Source organism: Camelina sativa, chromosome 7 (assembly GCF_030686135.1).
Source record: "Camelina sativa cultivar CO46 ecotype springtype chromosome 7, ASM3068613v1".
NCBI lineage: Eukaryota > Viridiplantae > Streptophyta > Magnoliopsida > Brassicales > Brassicaceae > Camelina > Camelina sativa.
The window spans coordinates 18,031,267-18,038,921 of NC_141886.1; the positions used below are offsets into that span (position 1 = coordinate 18,031,267).

General features: G+C 34.2%; 1 long non-coding RNA gene across 1 annotated transcript; it reads left to right on the plus strand.

The window, feature by feature from the left end:
• The first annotated feature begins 6,904 nt into the window (after positions 1 to 6,904).
• Positions 6,905 to 7,655, plus strand: LOC104701218 (uncharacterized). The gene is made up of 2 exons (XR_753781.2): positions 6,905 to 7,072; positions 7,375 to 7,655. It is a non-coding gene; the product is annotated as an uncharacterized LOC104701218 (long non-coding RNA).

Below are 7,655 nucleotides of genomic sequence, written 5' to 3' on the forward strand. Positions count from 1 at the left end.
GATTTAACCAGTGTTAGTACAAATTTAATGATATTTTTTATTCCAACATGTCATTTTTATAACCCATCTACTATATCACCATATTACATAGTATTTTAAACTTTTTCAATTTTACAAATTCGTAATATTTTAAAAATCTATTAAGTTTATATATATATTAATTATAATATTTAATTAAATGTGAATCGAAGTTCTTCTTACGTTAAGAATCAAAACTCACAGGTTTTGGAAAACAAAATAGGAATCAAAGTGTTGTTTTATTTGTTTGCAAATGGTTGAGAGATAAAATATCTTCAATACACAATAGAAGGTACAATTAAATATATTATAGTTTTTGATTCCATATTGATTTTGCTGTAATTTTTTTAGTTGGAATGGAATGTAAAATATTGAGGAAACAAAATCTGAAGTAATGCTATTTGGAATTTTGTTAGGGATCAACTTTGCAAATAAGTTTTTAAATAAGTACAAATAAAAGTATATAACCCAAAATGTATATATAGATGTATATATTTTGGAACATGATACTCTTCTTGTCCTGTATGCGTTATTTTTTTTTGTCCCACAACTGTTTTCTTTTATATGTTCGACTATATATTATAATAGATCTAGATGGAATATTTGTATTCCCTGTTTAAAAGAGAAATAAAAGAATTCTGTAAAATTCTCTAGATTTATTCTTTAGGATATAGTTTTTTTTTTGCATGCATTTAACTCGGCAGTCATCGGCTACCACTGTTACCACCACTAGTTCCATTAACATCACCACCGGCTATCGCACACGCTAACATCTTTACCACCATTATTGTCACGACCACCACTACTACTACCACCATTATTACCATTTCATCATCGCCGCCCCAACCACCACTACTATGCTTTATTCCATATTATACTATTTAATTATAGTACGTTTTATTTGGCATCCAGCGGCTTAACTTGATAATTTGGGTTTTTTATTTTGTATCTTTTAGAGGATAAATTTTTTTCCATGCAATTAACACGGCAATCAACAGCCACCACTATTACTACTACTTCTGCTCATAATTTATGTCGGTTCTACGCTTTTATTTCGATAGTTTAGATTTTCTATATTGTAAATTTTTAAAGATTTTATTCTTTAATTTGTGTTTGATTTTAGTGTTAGATTTCCTATATATCTTAATATATACTACAAATTACAACTACCACCATCATAGCAATCTGTGCCATCACTACCATCATTAAAACCACAGTTTCAACCATCATACTTGATTATGTACTATTTTTTTATATTATTTTATTTGTAATTTATGTACACAATAAATTTTCTTTTGAGTAAGTTTTTTTTTGGTAAACTTTCTTTTGAGTAAGTTTATGTCAGTTTTCCAAATTCAAAATCATAATATATGTAGAAAAAAGAGTTATATTTTTTTAGAAGATTTATAAAATCTGAATTAATTTACTGTAAACATAAAACATAAATACAAATAAAAAGGGTAAAAAGAAAAAATATTTATAAAATAATTATATTATTTTCTCTCTCCTCACTTTCACTTCAACCTCTGTCTTTTTCTCGTTTCTTTCTAAACGCATTGTCACGACCCATTTTCTTGGAACAATTTGTGATTGTCGCGTTGCTTCTGCGGGACCATTCTGATTGGGGCAGGTGTCGTGCTTCAGTGAGGGGGGTGCAGGACTCGGGTTGACGAGTCCCTTTGGAGAAGTCACGCAAACACACTCGATAGGTTTGGGGTGTTTGACGTTGATCGAGGATCAGACATAGAAGAAGGGATTAGGCCATCCTTGTGATCTCGAGTCGATTACCTGATGAGCCCAAGGCAGGGCGAAACCAGTCGAAGGTGGTCCATGAGAATGGCCCACAGAATAACCATGACAGTCACGAACCGTCCCAATAAAACCGATCGTGGCAGCGTGTGTAGTTTCGTGTGTGTCACCTGGTAAAATCACATTGCCTTTTGGTCAGTCACTTAATGTCTTCGATTAACATGCTATATTCTTCATTTCAATTGTGATTTTGGTTACCTACCTAATTCGCCATTTTTTATTAGAATAACAATAGTTTTGATTAAGCTTTTCTTTCTTGTCCAATACACGATACATTACGTATTTGATAGATATATACATGTATTCAATATTTTTGTTTTATGTCTTGTTTTAAATGTAAAAAATAAATATTTGTATACACTGTATGAAAACAAATAATGTCTATTGTGTTTTCTTACATTTGATTACATAGAAGAGCACGGCCGGCCCAATAGATTTTGATGTCTAAAGCAAATTTTTTTTTTAACCTATTATTATTTAATAAAAGAAAAAAAACCCCAAAATGACTTAGGAACGGATCAAACTGGAGAACTCTAAGACTAATTAAATGGGATTGACTACTGCACCACAGCACAATTCTTGAAAATGATGCCCTTAACATTTTATATATTTGTTTGATGCCTACAGCACCAGCTCCATGAGCTTTAGTCACCGGCGGTGCCTGTAGAAGAGTTATAATAAACTGACATAAATGTAAATAAATTTAAGAGCTTCCAAGTAATATGAAGGAATGAGTTGTAATCCCCATCCTTATAACATACGGCGGGTTAAAATGTATGACGTTAAGAGCATAAGGTGAGATGGTCTAATTAATTTTTTACACATCCAAATATGTTTGCAGATTCATTGATAAATTTTATCATTTGTCTCACAAACAGTATTTTGAATTGCATTTGACATAAATTCATGAACCATTATATGCAATTGTAACTATAATCAACTTAATCCACAAATAATCTAATACAAAATATTTGGTCTTCAAAGCATATTACATTTGTTAAAAATACTATTTTTTTTTGTCGGAAAGGGGGAGACGAGATCTCCCAAATATTATTCAACTAAAAATAAAACTATTACACACAAACACTACGTGAGCTAGACAAGCCACAAGCATCATCCAACATAAACAAAATAACATAATCTGGACCAAAGTCCAATAAATGAAAGCCTAATGGTAAACTAAACGCATAGTTGACTAACGCATCGGCAAGACGGTTAGCTTTTCTATACACATGAGAAATACGAACTATCCAGTCCCTCGATAAAAGCCATAACACAGACATACTAGGAAAGACAGTGGTTGCGTATCGCTAATCCCTATCGTAAGAAAACCCAACACTATTTCCGAATCCACTTCAAGTTCCGGCCGTGTAATCCCTTTCTCCCACGCAATTACCAACCCATAGTATACACCCCAAAGCTCCGCCAAAGGCGCGGAACATATACCAATGTTCAGAGAAAAGCCTTCGTGCCACCATCCTCTGTTATCCTGAAGAAGCCCCGTCCGTGTTTAGTCTCGTCCACCCCTCACTCGGTGACACCCATGCAATCTGTCTGACCTCTCTCGACCCGGGTCCCTCTCCTTCCTGCAAAGCATTATTAGCTAAAGCCACCTCCCTAGCCAAATCTTTGAGAAACTGAAATCTGTCACAACATTGCCCTCCATCACCAAAAATGTTCCCACACCGCCACTTCCATCCCCACCAGACCGTGACCCCAAATAGAGTAGCCCATGCTCCCCCATCACGATCCATCCTATCACAAAAATTGTCATGAATCCACTCAACCAAGGACTGTGTAAAAAAAAGCTTGCAGCTTGCGTGAAGGAACTAAACGCCGGCAGACTCCCTCCATAGCGGAGCAATCCCGTAACACATGAACAATCGTCTCCTCACCACTGCGACAAACATGGCAAATACTCGTGTCGCTAAGATCCCGCTTGTGTCTCTCCATATTCGTCATGATAACCTGTTGCACAACCAACCAAAGAAACAATCGAACTCTCTCTGGTGCGACAACATGCCAAACTTTGTAAAAAAAAAACTCTCCATATTCTGTAGCGGTCTGTCCTCCTGAGTAAGCAGAGCATATTCCGACTTCACTGTAAATCGATCATCTGTACTTTCATCCCAAGTCAAACGATCAATCGCTCCAGTATACCCATTTTCAAAAATATCCTTTTCAGCTTTCACTTTGATACTTTGGAGTCAGTCTTAAATATCATTTTGTTCTCTGCACTGGGAAATTCCTTGACCGCAACCAAATCAGTTTGGCCGTTGAGGTTCAGTTTGTCTCCGAAGAGAAGCTTCTCTATCATCATTATATTTTGACAATTTTATATAATTATTAATTTATATTATTGATGATACCATATATTTTACAAAGAATTTTTTTGAAAAAAAATATTATTTTGTTATATTGTCAAATTGTGTCCAAAATTACATTGGTCCAACTTGAGACCCGAAAAATATATTAATTGATAGCGATTATTAATTTACCCAGTATTAATATATAAAGATTTTACTTTAGTGTAAATAATTAACATATTTAAAATGTATAAATTTATTTTGATTTTTAAAAAATATATTAAAACTATTTAATTGATGAAAAAATTAAAAGCATTTATTTTGAAGAGATAAATTAATTTTAAGAGCTTCCAAATGATATGAATGAATGAGTTGTAATCCTTATAACACATGGTGGGTTAAATAGCATAAGGTGAGATGGTTTAATTAACATTTGACACATCCAAATATGTTTGCAAATTCAGTTATAAATATAAATTTTATCATTTGTCTCACATATTTGGAATTGCATTTGACATAAATTCATGAACCATTATTTGCAATTGTATAATCAACTTAATCCATAAATATTCTAAGACAAAATACTTGGTCTTTTTTTTCCCCAATCAAAATATTTGGTCTTCAAAACATATTCCATAACTAAATTTAAAATTATATTAAAATATTAATAATAATGTTGTTCCTGAAACAACCTGACCCACTTTTTTTTAAATAATAAATAATAATAATAATAATAAACTACAACTAGTGATCTCATACCCACTAGCCACCTAACCACAAGCACAACCAACAGCGAAAATAACAGATATCAATATCCAAACAATAATCCAATAAATAATAACCAATAATAAAATATAACAATACTCCAATATCAAACAACAGGAAACAAGAAACCATCAACCTAGCAAGTTCTAAAGACCCAACTCTAGCAACCTACTAATGCCAGACAACATCCAATCGAGTCCCTAGAACATCCTCCTCTTCATTGCCTTGATTCCACGTTCACACTTTGCCTTTACCTGCATCACAAACACAAATTGCAATGCAGGAGTATTTTATAAACACTCAGTAAGGCGATCCTCCCATCTACTAGGCTATACACACAAGCAATAGAGACATCTCTAACCATCAACCAATAATCAACAAACAACAAATAACAAACCAGGACTCTGCATCGACCGACACCAACATGCATCGACCGACACCACATGGGGATGCATCGACCGACACAAGGGATGCATCGACCGACACTCGCACTGCATCGACCGACGCATGCTCGACATAACACGAAAACCCTAAGGTTTTACGCGCCGTCCTCGCACTTGCATTGACCGACGCACAAAGTGCATCGACCGATGCAACATGCCGAGCATCGTGTTCCCCAAAGCTTCTCGCCGGATCTTTGTTCCTGCAACCACAAAACTCGATCCCAAGCCACAAGAAAGCTTCCTAACGTCCCAATTAACCATCTAACAAGCCTAACAACACATAAACAAGAAGATCAGAGAAGCTCTAGCTTAGATAAGCCATGGTCCTGCACTTACCTTTGCCAAGACGAATCTGAACCTTAAACCAACAAGAAAACACCTTCAGGAAGCTCCTACAACGATCCCAGCTACAGATCTCTACAGGAACAGCTTCCAATCCAAGAACTCACCAAGAACACTCCTCTCTTTCTCTTTCGTTTCTCTCAAAAGCGGCTAAACACGCCTAATGAGACAAAACTCGAGTTTAAGGGTTTTCCTAATCCAAAATGCGGCGTTTAACTTAAGTCAAAACGCAGAAACTCAACCCTGCATCGACCGATGCACAACCTGCATCGACCGATGCAATCCCTAAACCGGGATTTCGGTTCGCGGATGTTACAGTTCCGCATATAGTTATAATTATTTTTAAATAAAAATTAAACTAACTTAAATATAAAACACAAACTTATCTGACACTTTATTATGAATTTAATAATATCAAATACTATATAACAAACAAAAAATCTAACTAAAAAAATTAACGAAAAAATATGTAATTGTAAATTTTCACTATAATAACATCTTTTATTATTAGTTATACTGGAAAAAACCATCATTTCCGTTTAAAAAAAATATACAATTTTTTTAATTAATTTATCGAATCAGTACAGCCACATGATGGAAGATGGTTTTTTTTTTTTTTTTCCAGCTAATTTCAGTCCATTATATCAAAGTTAAAAAGTTGAAGTTATACAAGACTACAGAACATAAATTATTACACAAGCAACTATGTGCGCCATCTTCTGAAAAAGATACAAAGAAAAATATTCACGATGTGTTTTGGTCGAAAACGGCTTATTCCTAACGAAAACACTTACTGTATTCGTAATATTTCTTCTGACCCTTTTGCTCCAGTAAGATTTTTTTGCCTTTCTTTTCCTTGAGGTTGTTTCTTAATCGTATTAGTAAAACCCATTACGCCTGAACCTAGTCTTGGCAGTATGACTTTCTGATGCCAATTAGTCCGCATCAATGTCCTTGAAAATATCATAAACCTTAACTTGACTTCAATATAAACCATTAGCACTATCTTCTCCAGAAAATCAACATTGCCAGTTCTCCTTCCAAACATTCCAATAAAGATATGGCTATCTTGACTTAACATTAGTCCTGAGCAATCGGCAGAATCCGATTAAACCGAACCGGATAAACCGAAAGGTTCGGTTATCGGCGCCCGAGTTGTAAAGAAAGGAAAACCGATCGGTTTTACATAAACCGAAATATATATAGGAATAAAGTTTCATTAACCCTAATTCCCTTCATTTTTTTCTCCCTGCGGCTGCTTCTTTTTCTCTCTGCGAAAAAATGGTGAAAGCTAAACCTTTGAATCCATCATATCTTCTACAACTCATCTCTTGTTGTCAATAGAAGAATCCCTTTGGTCTAAATTCGTTAAACTCTAATTTACTATTGGTAAGCTGTTCTTCTTTATTCTTCTAAACAATTTCAAAGTCAAAACCTGACCCTAACTTTGTTCAAGTCGATTGCTTTGTTGTTATTCTTCTGATTATTATCTCTTTTCTTTATTCTTCTGGATTTTTCCAGAGGTATTAGTTCAAATCTTAAATCCTAATTACTTTGTTATGGTTATTTCAAAGTTTAAAACCTAACTTTAATTAGGGTCGTTTTGTTTTGTTTTGTTTATTTCTACATCTGTTTACATAGATCTAATGCTAAAATTTCTGAGTTTTGTAAATCTAATGACGGTTTGGTAGATAATAATGAGACAGAGGGTGAAGAACTTGAAAGCACAGACTCACGACAGTTCACACGGCGGAACCAGCTAGAAACGATGCCTAACCAAAAACCCTAGATTTAGATGGATTTGGGCTTTTTTATTGTAATTTGGATTGGGCTTGAGATTTGATTAGGTTTGGCCTTTTAATTTTGTCAATTGGGTTGTTGTTATTGGGTTTTTGCGATGTAAATATTTTTTCTTGCAAAAAGTAAACCGAACAAAAAGCCGAATAAATAGAATACGAAAAAATTCGGTTCA